This window comes from Ornithorhynchus anatinus, chromosome 2 (assembly GCF_004115215.2).
Source record: "Ornithorhynchus anatinus isolate Pmale09 chromosome 2, mOrnAna1.pri.v4, whole genome shotgun sequence".
Taxonomy (NCBI): domain Eukaryota; kingdom Metazoa; phylum Chordata; class Mammalia; order Monotremata; family Ornithorhynchidae; genus Ornithorhynchus; species Ornithorhynchus anatinus.
The window spans coordinates 109,194,633-109,210,260 of NC_041729.1; the positions used below are offsets into that span (position 1 = coordinate 109,194,633).

At 50.2% G+C, this 15,628-nt stretch overlaps 1 long non-coding RNA gene across 2 annotated transcripts; it reads left to right on the plus strand.

Moving 5' to 3' along the window:
- Positions 1–2,812: 2,812 nt before the first annotated feature.
- On the plus strand, positions 2,813–11,653 carry LOC103166685. 2 transcript variants are annotated; one of them, XR_003754057.2, is made up of 7 exons: positions 2,813–2,892; positions 3,269–3,327; positions 4,125–4,209; positions 8,011–8,417; positions 9,085–9,244; positions 9,739–9,850; positions 10,267–11,653. It is a non-coding gene; the product is annotated as an uncharacterized LOC103166685 (long non-coding RNA). The 2 variants fall into 2 exon arrangements; XR_003754056.2 differs by lacking the exon at positions 2,813–2,892 and having other exon boundaries at positions 3,064–3,327.
- Positions 11,654–15,628: the final 3,975 nt, after the last annotated feature.

Below are 15,628 nucleotides of genomic sequence, written 5' to 3' on the forward strand. Positions count from 1 at the left end.
ACTTACCCAAGGTCACTAAAGCAGACATGTAGCAGAGCAGGGATTAGACCCCATGACTTTCTGACTCGCAGGCCCATGTTCTATCCACAATGCCACCCTCTGTCCAGGATAAGACCTGGGCCAGACCCAGTTGTCAGAGCTTCTGTACCCATTGCCAGGGATAGCTGCTCCAGGCCAGTTGGCCTGCTTTGTCCCTTCACTAAGCTTTCTCTCTGGACGTGTCCCAAATAACAGCAGGGAGCCCCATCCCACCCTCACCTCGAAATGTCCTCTCCCAAACCCTGTCCCTCCACCTATGCTCATCCTTGGAAAGGGCGAGAGTTCTCTGATCCTCCCTTTCTCCTCCCATTACATTAGGATCAAAGATGGGTAAGGGGTAAGGGGCATGAGTTGGGGCATGTGTCGAGGGGAAGGGAAGGTGAGGGCAGTTATATAAATGTCCTTACATTTGTATCTGGTGCATATGTGTGTGTGGAAATGTCCTGATGTTTATGAGTGTTTATACTTCAGTGCATGTATATGAAAGAGTATACATGTGTACGAACATAATGTGTGTATTTGTGAGCATCCATACATTTCTATTTGTGTGTCTTTTTGTTTGTATTCATCCAGGTATAAATCAGTGTGTGTGTGTGTGTGTGCGTGTAAATGTCCGAGTGCATGAATGCATATTCTTGGTAGAGGAAGAGGGGAGAAGAGTGCCTTCGTAGAAGTGAAGGTCTGAATAGTTGTATTCGTATGTCTTTATGTTTGTATTCATGTGGGTATAAATCAGCGTGTGTATGTGTCTGCACGCGTGTGCGTTCATGGTAGGGGTGGTGGGCAGGGAGCATTCATTCATTAAATAGTATTTATTGAGCGCTTACTATGTGCAAAGCACTGGGGCAAGTGTGTTCTTGAATAAGTAAAGCTTTAATATATGTGTGTTTGGGTGTGTGTGTGTATATGTATGTTTGCATTCGGGAGTGGGAGTGATGTTTAAAGAGTTTAATCCCTCTAGGATGTACTTGGATTTCAGAAAGCAGGTGTAGCTGAAGAGTGGAGGGCGTCTTGCAACCCAGGCCAGAAAACTCTAAAGTCTTTAGGGTCGGATCCTGCTTTTCCCTAGGACGCTACGAGAGGTCCTTCGTCTTCTGCTTTCGGTGAACGCTGAAAGGGGGGAACGGAGGACCTTCGGGCCAAAAAGAGGAGAGCAGCAGCTGAACAGAGAAGGGTCCCCACGACTCCAGCCCAATTTGGGCCAAAGGACGGTCTGTGAAGAGAATTTCCAAGCGAGAGTGCCCTGGATTTGTTTTCCAATCCCAGGGTCGTGACCCGACGTCCCTTCCCCCGCCCACCTGTCTCTTCCATTCCTTACCCCACGGCAATTGCGGAATAAACTGTAAAAGGGGTTGGAGGTGGGAAGAATGGGGCGGGGTGGGGGTGGAAGAAAGAGAAAAGAGCGCACTAAGTGAAGAATCCCTACTGCTGTATTAATTAGTTGTATCCTCTCTGGAGCAGAGACTTTTTTCTGCTCCCATTAGATGGCGCTACAAGCTTTACAACCACTTGTAAAACTGTTATTGTTTGAAACAAAAAGAAATGGCATACAAAGAGAGGGGAGGGAAAAAAACAACCCTTCCCCAGATATGAGACTATTAAAAAGTAAAGGAGAATATCAGAAAAGTATGATCAAAGGGAAAGGTGGGAGGGGAGCGACGACAGATCTTTCAAGCCGGACATCTGACCTTTGGAAAGATAGTTTCAACCCGAATGAAGTTGCCCGGGGCTAAATATTGTTTTGCTTTGTTTTGTTTTTAAACCATCGTATACTTTCATTTTTTTCTTAATTTATGGAACAGGCGGAATTCCGCGTGCCGGGTGGAGAGCGGGTCGTGAGGGCTCTTGGTTCGGGACAAACAAATAGGTATAGATAGATACCTATAGGTATAGGGATAGATAGGCCTGGGGTGGAGCGGGGGGGTTGCAGAGACTTGTGCCTTGTTGGGTAACTTTCAAACAGGTCCGACCCTGCCCTGACACCCACCCCCACCCCCTACTGAAGACAAATCCCCCCACCCCAGCCCCCGTCCCCAAGCAGCAGGATTGAGGGAAATCAGTATTTGGTTAACCATTAACGGCTAGGCCTCAGGAGGGGGAAGAAGAAAGAGACCAACGGGGCTGCAGTTTAGATGCGCACCTTGATAGCAGCAGATAGTAAAGCCCCTTGCTTCCCCTTGACTGACCTTCCAAGAAGCTGTTAAAAAGGGGAAAAAAAAGGCTGCAGGTGCAGTTTCTCCTCTCATGTTAACAGTACGCTTTACTGGAATTTGCTTTTGCCAAATGCAGTGTTTTATAAACCGTGTGTGTATGGGGTGTTTCAAGTTACCGTGGGGCATTCGCAGCGGTGGCTTCACGGGAAGCCAACCCGCGTCTCCAATCGCTCGGGTTTTTTGGGGGTTTTTTTCGGGAAAGAGAAAAGGGAGGTTTGGGAGTTTGGAGTCGGGGAAAGGAGGGTCTGTAGAGGCCGCAAAGACTGACTAGGGTTAGAAAAGTCTCCTCTACTCCCGCAATAAATAAATAAATAAATGAAAGTGAAATTCGGGACGCCCATCTCCGCCCCGAAGCTGCCCTCCTCCTGCCTGGATGGATGCAGGGGTGTTTCACACTTAAGGAGAAAAGGGGTTTAAAAAAAAAGAAAAAGAAAGAAATCCACGCTTTTCTGTCCTCTTGCCTTTGGCTGTGAACTTTCCCTTCTGGTAAGTTCTCCTTTAAGAAATGAACTGTTCCCCTATGAATATTTAATGCTGTTTGTCTGCAGGATCCAGATGACGCGGGCTGGAGTCTCACACACAGAACCTGAATTATGGTGGGGCAAATCCGCCACACGCCAAGCGCTGCCTCGGGCCTGGGGTGCGGTAGGGGGTGGGGGGGTGGGGGTGGGAGGAAGACATACAGTCGCTAGAACTATTAAACTTTGGCGGTTCAGGCGAGAGACAGAAAAGAATTGGGGGTGGCAATGGGGGGGGCGGGTGGAGGGAAAAGTTGATGGGGAAGTGGGGGTGGGGAGGGGAAGAGAAAACCCAGGTTTGTGAATGAGGGAAGAATTTGGTACTTCCCTGGGAAAGCTGAAATCCTACTTGGCAGCCCGATTTCTTGTCCCCCTTCTCCCCCCGCCCCCCAACCTTTTTTGTTTGTTTTTGTTTTTCTGAGGAACCTGGCTCTTGGGTACGGAGCCCTAAGTGTGTGCTCGCTTGGTTTTGATTGTGTCGATAAAATGCGGTTTCAGATTTTGCTCCAAATGAGACCGGTTTCCTGTCTGTGTTCGAAGGGGGCGAAGTCTACAGGGTAAGTCTCCAGACCGAGGAAGGCGGGAGGGTGGGGTGGGCAAGGAATAAAGCGAAATAAAGCGAACGTGATCACAGTTCCGTCCGATGCCCGGGGGTCGGGTTGCGGAACGATTTCTAAGAGAAGGAAGAAGGTGGGGGGAGGGGAGGAAGATGGGCCGGGAGAGACAGCTGATTGGGAATTAAACAATCTAACCATCATTTGGGTTAGGCAGGCGAGGTTGGGAGGGATCCGAGCCCAAGGAGGAGAAAAATAGACGTGGAAGTTCAGAGTCCGCTTTACCCAGCTGTGCTCACGGGGCGAGGGACAAACTTTCTCTGCTCCTTCCCCGACCCCCTTCCTGCGAAGAAGTAAAGTTAACTTCCCCAACTGCGTGGTTCCAGAGAGCAGCTTTCTCATTAAGTTCCTTTTCGGCTCTCAGTGTGAACAGCAGACATGTGTCCTCAATTCTCCAGTTTCTTTCTTTCTTCCTTTTTTTTTCAAATCTACTAGGTACTTTATGATTCCATCTGGAGAAATTAAAACCCAGATCTGTAATGTTTATTCTTAGATAGTTTACAAAAAGCAAAAAAATGTGTGAGACACATGTCTACAAATATAACAAAAGTACTTTCCCTTATGGTTTAAAAAGTTGAATTGCAAATGACATGATTTTACAAACTCTGAACCACCTGTATAGGCAAGGGCAACTCACTCGGGTCACGCCCCGATCAGACCAGCCAATTAAACTAATTATAACTACTTTTAATGATCATTCTTATAGGAGTCCATGCTAATCGAGTGTCTTTTTTTTTAAGCTGCTGTTTTAAAAGGAGGCTGAGAGGGGGGGGAAATCAGAAACAAAAATGTGTTTTCAAAAGATCTCCGCCACCGGCAGCCAGGGTGAGTGCTGAATTTATTACTTTCTTTAAAGTTGGTTGCTATTTCTTGTAAATAATAGGAAACCCATTCTTTGGAGGGTCAAGTTACGCAAACGTGTAATTGACGATATAAGTTACAACATCCCTTCCCGGGATGACAGATCCAGGGGATGGGTATCCGCGTTTTCTTGCCTCATGGGTCGCGTGGGAAACCAGGGAAGATTTTAAGGTAGGAAAAAAAAAATCCAAATCGTTTCGGACTTCAAACGGGCCTATCACCGGCTCTAGGGAACGGGATCCAGGAACTCTGGGCGGTAAAGGAATCGGGGGAGGGCCGGATGGGGGAGGGATGACAGTACATTTCTTTATTGTCTGCTGATAGTTTAGACATGGAGCTGACGTTCCGAGACCAGAGCAACTGTGTGACAAGATAAAGATCCAAAGATAGAAACTGTGTAGACTGGTTATTTCTCTTCGGCGGTGTGTGGTTCCCGTCCTCGTTCTAGGCCATGGGCTTTCATGTGACATCCGTCCCTCTATAAAAGGCTAAGGAGGCGAATCCATTAGGAGAGAGAGAGAGAGAGAGAAAAGACTGCCGTGGTCTCTAGAGGACTCTGATTGCCACCAAGGTGGGGGTAAATTGTGGAGAGAGAAAGGGGGCAGCTCCCAAGTGCTCTCAGTCAGTGAGGAACTGGGGGGGGGGAGTTCAAAGTAGGAGTCGTCAAGCCAATGGGGTTGGATGGAGGGTCACCTTTGCACTCTACTGCATCCCTCAGCCATTTGGGGGTGGTCTGTTAGGCCGCTGGGCACGTTGGGATCGTCGAACCTCTCTGTCTACCCTCGTTGAGCCAATTCTTCCTCAGACAGGCTCCTTCGCACCGGCAGGCATCTGGTTTTGATATATTGACCCGGCTGGTATGGAAATGCAAGGCGGGGGTGGGTGGGTACTGGAAAGAAAGACAAATGAGCTGGTTGCAGCCAACGCTTTCCTCTGCCAGCCGTCTAAAAGTTGGAGTTGCAGAATTCCTACCTCTCCCCTCATTTCCATGGCACATTAGGGCGGCTCTCTTCCCCCCGCCCCCCTTACCCTCTCCTGTCCCAAGATTCCTACAGCCCCAGAAGAAATTAAAAGGGGAGGGGGGAAGCGAGGGAGAGGTGGGAGAGGGAGAGGCGAGGAGGGCGACGTTCACCCCTCTAGAGGAGTCAAGAGTCACGCCTGCGAGAGATCAAACCACTGGGTCTCATCGGGCCATGGGCGTGGCTGGAAAAGAAAAAGAAGAAAAGCCATCCTCGAAACAAAGTTGATTAACCGATTCCTCCTTCGGAGGGGGCTCCAATGGCAGTGATCCCGCCTGCATCTAGGTTCGGGACCAATGCCTTTTAGGAGGAGACCAGAAAGAGCGGTGTTTAAATTGATATTGCATCATTTTTTTTTTTTTTACTACATAGCCCGCTCGTCATCACTACTAGTGAGAGGTTCAGAATCTTCAGAAACACCCCCCGCCCCCACCCGCCGCCTTCCCCCCTCGCTTCCAAATCCCACTGATGGTTGAAATGCAGGTCACACAGCCTCCTCGGCTAGCCACTGCCTGCCTTCGAAAGTGTTAAAGGGGGACGGCAGGGTGAGTGGGGGGAGGGAGGGATTATAGGGCTGAAAAGAGCCCTTGGGGAAAACAGACCAGGGCACTAGCTGGGAAATATGGGCAGGTTTAATGGGGTCCGATTTATGATAGGGACTATAGAGCGCGGGGGAGTTGGGGGTGCTGTTCTTGAAATTGTGTGAAAGCCTGGGCGGAGGGGGGGGGCGGGGGGAAGCGGGGAGGAAAGAGGTAGTGGGCGGAGGACCCTGGATTTGATCCTAGCCCGTGTTTTTACCTTTACAGGTTTGTTTAAATTAGCTCCTAAACAGGAGGTCCAACAAACTCTCCTTTCCTGCCCGTAGCTATAACCGCGGCCCCTTTCGGGGAGAAATCTTAGTCGCGGGAAGGGATCGAGTCTACCAACTCTGTTGCAGTGTAGTCGCCCAAGCGCTTAGAACAGTGTTCTACCCACATTAAGCACCGAATAAACACCATTGATGTTCTATTGTACTCTCCCCAGCGCTTAGTGCAGTGCTCTGCACACGGTAAGCGCTCAATAAATACCATTGATGATGACAACGATGAAGACGTAAGATGCCTTCTTCCTTTTTGCCCCCCTTATTGAAAACCTGAGAAACAAGGCCTGGAGATTGCCTAGGTCTTGTTGGAGGGTTAGTAGGGAGCAGAGGTTAAGTACTAGACTACAGATAAAGAATGACTGGTGATGATGATGTTGATGATTTGTCCCTGCCAAGAACTTCTTCAGCCTTAAACTTTTCAGAGCCAGTACGCTGCTTTTCTTTATCGACTATCCTTCATCTTTACCTTCTCTTGCATCCCCTAGAATTTTAGTGGGATTTAGAGATCGCTCACTTCTCCTCATCCTAACTAATCAGAATTCTGGTTGGAAATTGCATAAAAGAAGGGTTCCCCTCCCATCACCCTCGGGAGAATGCGATCCCGTCATTGGGCAGGGATTGTCTCTATCTGTGGCCGAAATGTACATTCCAAGCGCATAGTATAGTGCTCTGCACATAGTAAGAGCTCAGTAAATACTATTGAATGAATGGATAGCGTAACTGGCCAGTCCTAGGTCCCATGAAGCATCCATGAAACAGTGTGGAGGGAAAAGAAAAGAGAGGGAGGAAGAGAGATGCAAAGAGAGAGAAACAGAGGGGGAGAAAGAAGAAGAGGGGAAGAAAGAGGAAGATGGGGTGGAAGATGGAGAGGGAGAAGAAATGAAGTGGGAAAGGGTGAGGTAGAGAGAAAGACAGAGACAGAAAAAAAGACAGAGAGAACCCTAATTTGCAATTACAAGGAGACGCGTGAAACCATCCAATTCCCGGGACCCCTCAACGTTACCTAGTGATAGGCCTTCACTTCCGGCCCCAAATCAGGGAAAGTTAGTTTCTGCCCGCGGCAAGTATGGGTTTCAAGGGAAGAGACATGGCCCAAGATCTTGGCCTAGTCGCTGGAGTTAATGGCCTAGTCTCTAGCAGATAACCTCTCTGCGAGAGAGGGAGTAGGGGGAATTAATTCCCCAGGGAAGAAGGCTGTTCTTGGACTCCGGGGAAAGTTGTCAGTATTTTGAAGTGCACCCCTTACATCCCCTTTCCCATTCACCCCTGGTCCAGATTTCTGTCCCAACTTTTCTAGGGGCAGAGATGGTGAGGCGTTTGAGGGGAGGGGAGCGGGAAGTTGAGAAAGAGGATCTGGGAAGCTTTCGAAGGAAGACGTGTGAGGAAACTCCGGGTTGGGTGTTTGGGAGATCGGGGGTGGAGGGGTGGGGGAAAGCTTGGAGGGCCAGGATGAATAGGACGAATCCCCTTCTCCTTCTGGGAAGGAACGTCCAGTCCCCTGGAGGCCGCCCGTGTAAGACTCGGCTTCTCGGAAGAGGAGACGGATCCCCGTCGGGTGGGAGGGAGAGAGGGAAGGGGGCGATCGGGTGCCGGGGCGATTGATTGGGGTGGAATGGAGAGCCGCGGGACAGGGTGGGACGGGATGCATGGAGATCGTGGGATGGTTATTGCGAAGGAAAACAATTTGGGGGACTCAGACTCCTTCGGACAGTCGGAAGAGAAAGGACAGAAAAAAAATCTCCTTCCACTGGAGAGAGGGGCTTCTCTGTAATCTCCCAGGACCCTCATTTAAAGTACATCCTGCCTCCTGAAGAAGATCAGATTATCCTTTTCTCGTGATTGATAACTTCTCCGCCTTTCTCTTGATCCTCTCTCCTCGCTCAGGTCATTCCAAGAAGCCAAGAAGCGGCGGCCTCTTTCCCCGTCCCCGTCCCCCCCCCCCCCCCCATCTAGGTTTGGGGAAATAAGGATAAGGGGCATTTCTGAAAGTAGCCCCAACCCAAGCGCAGACAACCCCCAGAGAGTCGTCTCTGCCCCCTTCAGCTCCATCCCATCCTGGCCACACCAGTTCCCTCACTGACTTTCCGGCGTGACCCTCCCTTCCCGCTCCCAGAGAGTCGGGATTTCCCACGGTCCCTCAATTCACCCAGGCCCTGCAGCTGCCACTTCGCGTGCCCAACTCGAAATCTCTGGCCCACGTCATGTGACTCGGTCGATCAAGTGTCCAGTCCAGAGTCTTGGGCCTCTCCACCATCCCGAAGCCACCGCAACCGAAATGGTGGGAGCTGGAGGTGAGATGGGAGATTCGATGATGATAATAATAATAATAAATAATAATAATGGTATCTGTTAAACGCTTACTACGTGCCAAGCACTGTTCTAAGCGCTGGGGTAGATACAAGGTGATCATGTTGTCCCACGTGGGGCTCACAGTCTTAATCCCCATTTTACAGATGAGGTAACTGAGGCACAGAGAAGTTAAGTGGCTTGCCCAAGGTCATACAGCAGACAAGTGGCGGAGCTGGGATTAGAAGCCAAGACCTCTGTCTCCCAAGCCCATGCTCTTTCCACTAAACCACACTGCACTTTCGGGGCATCCGGCCTTTTCCAGTGGGGCCGCCCTCCCTATCCTCCCTCCGCAGTGCCCAACGCGGGGCGCAGCAGTCGCATACTATCCTCCCAAACCCGGTCGCCCCGTCAAGAACCCCTTTAAGAATAACTTTCTCCCGCAAACTGTGCCCGGATCATGCCCTTCTCTCTCCATCCCCGCCCTTCCTCCCCGCAACCCTTCCCATCCCAGGGTTCCTAATAAAAGGAATTTTCCCTCTCAGCGGGAGTAGCTAGCCCTTTCTTTGCAGGCGCGTTTTATGAATGTAACCTGGGTGGCGTTTCTGGCTGCCAGTGAAATCCTTCTCCACACCCCTCCTCCTTTCTCTCCCTGCCCCTTCCCCGGCGCAGATGATGGGCTGGATCTGACAGGTCAGCCCGCCTTGAAGGGCGAGGAACGCACGTTGGAGTTTAGCACCTACTGACCAATGAAGAAAGGCCCTCGCCATCCTTCCTATATGTCTCCCCTTTCCCGGAGGCGGTCGAGTGGTCATTTGCAAGACGCTTCCAGGTGGGTGCGGACGGATCTAGGGAGGGGAATTTCGAAAATTCCATGAAGTCTGATACGAAGCACCACCCTCCAGATAGCTAATCTGTAATCTCTCTGTGTATATACTCCCTGCTGGACTCTCAGGATAATCTCACTCTTCTTCCTTCGTTTTCCCTCCTGTCCCACGTCTCCTTTCTTCCATTTTTCCACGAACTCCTTTTTCTCTGGAGGTAGAGATTTCTCCCCCATCTCCAAGCTTGCCCCTTTCTTTCTCCACAGCCTCAACCCCGCCCCGAGTTGCCCCCCAACCAGTCGCCACATGGCATCCCCTGGGTGTTGGGAGTCGGGGTCGGAGAGTTATTTGTGACGACAGGCGAGGCGGAGGAAACGTTTTTCTTCTTTAAGCCTCAAATCCGAGGTCGGAAACCAAAGGGAAAGCCAAGGGAAGGGCTAGTGTTTTGACCCTCTGGTTTTTTTTTTTTCTCTCCCTCTCTCCCCCACCCCTTATTAATCAGGGGAAACGCTCGAGGAAAGCTCGCAGGAGCGTCTGTGGATGCAAATGCTGTCGTTGATCTCAGGCCTAGCGACTTGGACGATCAGAAAAACGCTCGACGTACTTACGGAAAGGTGGGCAGGGCAGAGGCAGGGGCCAAGGGCTGGGTTTAGAATCAGTGCCCTCCACTCCCCCCAGCATTTTAAAGAGCACAAGACCTTTCTTTTTATTAGAAATTTCCAGGCCAACCATTATACTTCATTCTTCACGTTTCCCCAGTTTTCTCTTTGGCTCCACAAAAGCAAACACACCAACAAACAAAATCCTCTTTCGGAGCAACGTTTTCGACGTCGAAAGCAAGTTGATATGGCCTGGCCAAGTTTCAAGGGTTACAGAATAATCCAACAAAAATAATTTTCTTTACTCACGTCATTTGAGGAGGGGAGCGGCCAAGAGCCTAAATACATTTATTTATTTTCGGGGTTATTTTTAGTTCACGGTGGCGCTCGGATGCGAGCGTTCCTAATTAGTCTCTTTAATTTAATTTCAGCGCCCTCAAACGTGGTATCCAAGTTGCTGGTTTGAGGAAAAGGCACCAGGGTTTGCTCTTACACCTGGCATGAAGGCCTGGGAGAGATCGAAGGTGATCTCAACAAGAAAGCTGCCTGCTCCCTCACTCCAAGGTGCCGTCCGGTCGCGATCTGAGTTGGGTGGCTGGCCGAGCGAAGACTCTGGGAAATAAACACCTCCGTATTCGCTTTCTGTGAGCAAGGCCACCCCGCCCCCAGCCTACTACTCCTTGGTTCTCTATGTCTGCAAACCCTGGCCGCCAGAACAACGAAGTGACCCTGCTCTGCGAAGGCCCCCGTTCGCGATGGGAAGATGGGTCTCATTCGCACCGATTCTCTCGGTCCCGCACGCCGTCATCGTGACAGTGGGACGGCGGGCACACGCTCCTTTTGGGGGGGTTTGAATTCAGCTCCGGGGGTTAGAGGATGGGGGAGGGGAGAGAGAGGAGGGGTGCTTGAAAGCCCCAGGGACCCTCTTCGTCATGCCTTTCCTTGAAATTTGACTTTTATCACGTTAAAAACCTGCAGCGGCTCCAGAGAGCGCAGCCTGGATTACCAAGACCCAAATCAATCAGAGATCTCCCCTGGCACTCCGCCTGTCAAAGGGGACTTTGGGTGCTCTCCCCTGGGATGCCGGCTCTAGGCCGGCCTTCCAGAAAGCATGGCTAGGCAGGTCCAAACTAACCATCGAGGCTTTCAGGATGACCACTCTTCCCCACCACGCAGCATCACTTTACATATTCTCTGCCTGCTGTTACCTTCATGGGTAGCCCAGCCTACGCCCGCAGATCTCTCCTTCGTCCATTCCAGGAGGCCTCAAATCATTTCAGTTTAGGTTTCGTACCCGCAGAGGGTTCCCCAGCAAGCTTCTCTCTTTCCCCCAGCCTCCCAATCGGGTGTGGCGCCCTCCTCTATTTGTAGAATTGTACTTTCCAAGCGCCTAGTACAGGGCTCTGCATACGGTAAGTGCTCAATAAATACGATTGAATGAATGAATGAATTTGTTTCCCTTCATTTGCACCCCGGAAGGATGCTCCTAAACCACAAGTTACAACTCACAATTATTTGTCCCTAAGCACTAAAAAGTGTAAGTTAGCCACACGGTCTGGGAAAGACGTATCCCTCTCCCGTTCCCGCACTCCCCTACCCCCACCCCTACCACCCCAATTTCCCTTTTACGGAACAGGTGATCGAACGCAAATTTCCCCTTGTAGTCCTCAAAAGCAAAGGAATGGGGTCCCATTAATGAATTGCAAACATAGCATGGCTTCTTGGGCCAGAATATCCGTCTCTGTATGATTTGCTGCCTGGGCACTGTGAACTTTACACGGAAAAACTACGAGGTTGTAATAAAAAAAAATTAATAGATTGGTTTCCAGTCATATTATTTTATGTGGTCCCTGTTCACTGGGTGGAAAAGGGGTTAAATTAACCTAGGCTTAAAATAAACCGCCTTTAACCAGCGAGGTTGCTACCTTGGAAAAAGGTCTACAGTTTATTTTTCGTTTTTTTGGCTCCTTCTGTGGTGCTGAAAGTAAATCTTTTCCCTTCCACCTTTTGTTCCTGCCTGAAACACCTCGAACGAAGCCTATGTTTTTCAACTGGGAGATTTTTTCAACCCCCAGAAAGTGTGTGCGTGTGCGTGCGTGCGTGTGTATGTGTGTGACTGAGTGTGCTTATGGGTGTGTGTATGTAGGTGTGTGAATGTAAGTGTGTGTGTGAGCGTGAGTGAGTTTGTGTGTGTGAGTGTGAGTGTGTGGTTAGCCCAGCTCTGAATCTCCATTACTTTTTACGGGGGAACATTTATAGGAGAAGAAAGTGTGTTTATTTCTAAAGTGCTGGTTTCTGATATTCGTCCCTTCTCCCTGACGGAAGCAGCGGACTGGAAGGATTGATGGTATTGGATTCCTTCAGAAAAAAAGTCACCTTGTAGCTAAGACATAGGGCTCTAGGTTATTGAGCAGTCGTCTTCCTTTGCTTTACGAATTTGTTTGAAAGCCAGTGCAAACCGAACCTACGGTAAGAGAGCACTCCCGGAGCTCTCCGGCTCGCACACGAAAACGCACACTGAAAAATGACTTGCCTAAAACAGAAAACTCCCACATCTTTGATTTCCCGCTCCCCCCCCCCCGCCTCCGTAAAATTCACATGAAATCAACGCGCCTCTCTCTCCTCTTCCTATCAACAGTTCCGTCTTTCTCAGCAACTCGCCAACACTTCCCGACTTTTTCCGAGCAAATCTATCCCGAGATGAATGAACTTTGTACTCCTCCTTTTTAAAAGTCGTCAACATGTGAGTTGGGATCGATTTTAGTTTCAAATCCATGTCAGAAGACTGCCCTTCTCTACCCCACCCCCCACCTCCGTCCATCCCTCCCCGCCACCTCCGTCCATTCCCCCCCCCCTCCATCCATCCCCCTCACCTCCATCCATTCCCCCCACCTCCATCCATCCCCTCTCCCCCTCCCCTCCCCGCAATCTTTCATCTTTAGGGAAAAAGTAAAGTTTCTCCCTTCATCCTCAGACGCATCCTTCGCCTCTGGCCCCTAAACTTACACCCTCCTCCTTCCAGCTATTGCTGCAGACATATAGATCATCGGTCCCACGGGATTCTGAGAGGAGGTAACTTTAGAAAACCCGGTCAGCCACTCCCACGGCCTCCCCTGAGAGACAATTCAACCAGGAACCGAAACTCAACCAAACCCTGAGCAGCCCACGAGAAAGATGACTCCTACCGCTCTTCACAACCCATCCCTTCTAAAACGTCTTTCAAATGCATCCCAAACAGATCGTCTCGCATCCCCTCTTCACCGCTCTCCGCAAGCGCCGCTTTCAATCATTTCCCTGAAAGTTTCTCTTTTCTCCATTTGTTGCTCCTTCTTTTCAGGTTCAACTCCAGGGTTCCCAGGGTCCTAACTTCTTCTGGTTTTATTTTAAGCGAACTGAAGGGTGGGGTGGGGGGTGGGGGGTGAGGTGCGGGGGTGCGGGGAGAGGAGAAAGATAGTTCACTGTTTTGCTTCAAAAGGTTTCAGTTTACAGCGATCAGTAATGCCCCCAGACAGCTCCATTAAAAAAAAAAAAAAAAGGAGTTTTCCTCTGCTCTTGAAAAGCCGTTATTTTTTTACATCGCTTTTAGGAAGATAGATTAACAAAACATCACATTTCAAGCCATTCTGATCTGTAATTAAATGGAGGAGCCGGTTTGTATTCTCCTATGGCTTTTTCAGAAGTTGCAGTGATCCAAAGTCAGGTTGCTGTGTCAGAGTGGCGTTTTTATTAATGAGAATACAAAAAGCTTGCATATTCTTAGGCCTGCTTGAATTTAGTTGCTAGGCAACCGGTGTATGGTAATTCATCCGCGAAATTTAAATCTATGAGAAAGGATCGTGCGTTTTGCTGAATGGTCGCCACGAGGAAAAACAACTTGTGGGATCCGCGGCAGCTGCCACTGCTGAGCCGCACAGGCTGGCGGTGGAGGGTTCAGGCTCGAGGTTTGCTCCCCTGCTGGCCTCGCATGGCCCGCGACCAGGGCAGGTTACACTTCGGCAACACAACATTCACAATAGAACTGGGGCTGGGCTCTCTCTCTCTCTCTCTCTGGTCTCTGTCTCCCTGTCTGTCTCTGTCTCTCCCTCCCCCTCACTCTCTTATCCTTCCCTTCCTCCCTCTCTCCCGTTATTACTTTCTCACCCTTCTCCCCAAATAATCTGTTCCCCCGCCTTTCCCGCAAAAACTGTCTTGCCAATGCAAGGGTTGAGTCCAAGCTGGACTCCCCACCCGCGCAGCTGCTACAAGAAACGAAGCATCATCCCGGTACCCGGCTTTCAATCCCCTCTCCCCGGGCTGCAGAAATGGAGCCCCCACCCCCCCTCCTGTCCTGGTCCAACCAGCCCCCTAGCCCTCTTCCCTCCCCCCTCCCCGACCTCGCTTCTCCTTTTCCTCCTCTCGCTTTCCTCCCCCTCCCCTCCCTCCGGTCTTAGGACCCGGGGACGGAGAAGGATGTTAAAGCAGGAAGGGAAGAGGATAATTGAATGAAAGGGACCAGGATCTGTTCTAACAGAATCAAAGTTTCCGATTAGGCAGTTCTCTCTCCCCCCCCCCCCCCGCCGCTCCCTTCCCCACCCCCACTTCCTTATTGAAGTCGAGATCAAGCCCCTGATGCTGGGCCAGTGGCCGTGATGTCACGCGACCGACCTTCAGCACAGAGTGACAGCAGCCCGGGGAGCTGCCATGACCAAGTGTCCAGTCCGGCAGGGCTAGGGAAAGCCGAAGCCAGACCACTTCTACGAGTACCCCTCCCCCCGAAACACACACTCACTCCCCAACACACACACAAGCGCGCACACACACACATCCCACCGCCAGCGTGCTCTCAGAGGGCTACTAACTTGCACTCATTTCACTGTAGTTTAGACTGTCTCTGACTGTCATTGAACGGGAGAGAAGAGAAACTTCCTTCCATCCCTCGGGTTGGGGGCTCCACTTCCCCTCCCCACTTAAAAAAGAAAAAAAAAAGACAAATTCACAAACAAACAGAGACTAGCCAGGAGCTGTTTGCCCTGGAGTCTGCTGTTGCTGCTGCTGCTGCTGCTGCTGCTGGGTCACTGCCCCCAGCCTTTTTTCTTTCCATTCCCTCACCAGAGCCTGAACACAGTCAAGTATTTCCAACTGAAACGGAAAATAATTAGGTTTATCGCCGGTACACTGCGCCTGTTCTCCCTTTTTCCGCCACGTGCAGGCCACGAAAGACGAGAATTCCCTGAGAGTTGCTACCTTTCTGCCTTGAGAGGAAAAAAAAAAAAGAAAAAGGGTCCATACCTTAAATAATTAATTTCCAGCCAGCTTCCGGGGCCCGATACTTGTTGCATGCACTTTACAGTTTGATTAATTACCCTGGAACTTGGGCAAACTAAACTCCATGTGGACAGGCTGTTTCTTCCCTACAATTTGCTCCTGAAGGCAGCGAGTTATATTGATGGATCTCCCTCTAATTACCTACAAATTGACCCACGTTCGCCCGTGTTCTGAAATGCACTTCGCTATCAATGTCGAGAAGTGTCATCTGCTGTGGCTTGAAGAGGTGGATCATTTATTACCAAAAAATAAACGAATCAACACAACAATATACTGTTGTCTTCAACAGGATAGATATCTTACAAATAGATAAATTGGGGGGGGGAACCCCCCCCCCCAATTGAATGGTTAAAATTACCGAAGATATCACCAGTATCGACAAGACTATCAACAGTAACTACTGCATTTCGTATTCGAAACCTCTCTCCTCTGAACGACCAATCGAAAGTCCATTCGTATAAAAAACGAGTGATGAGCATTGTCCTGCGC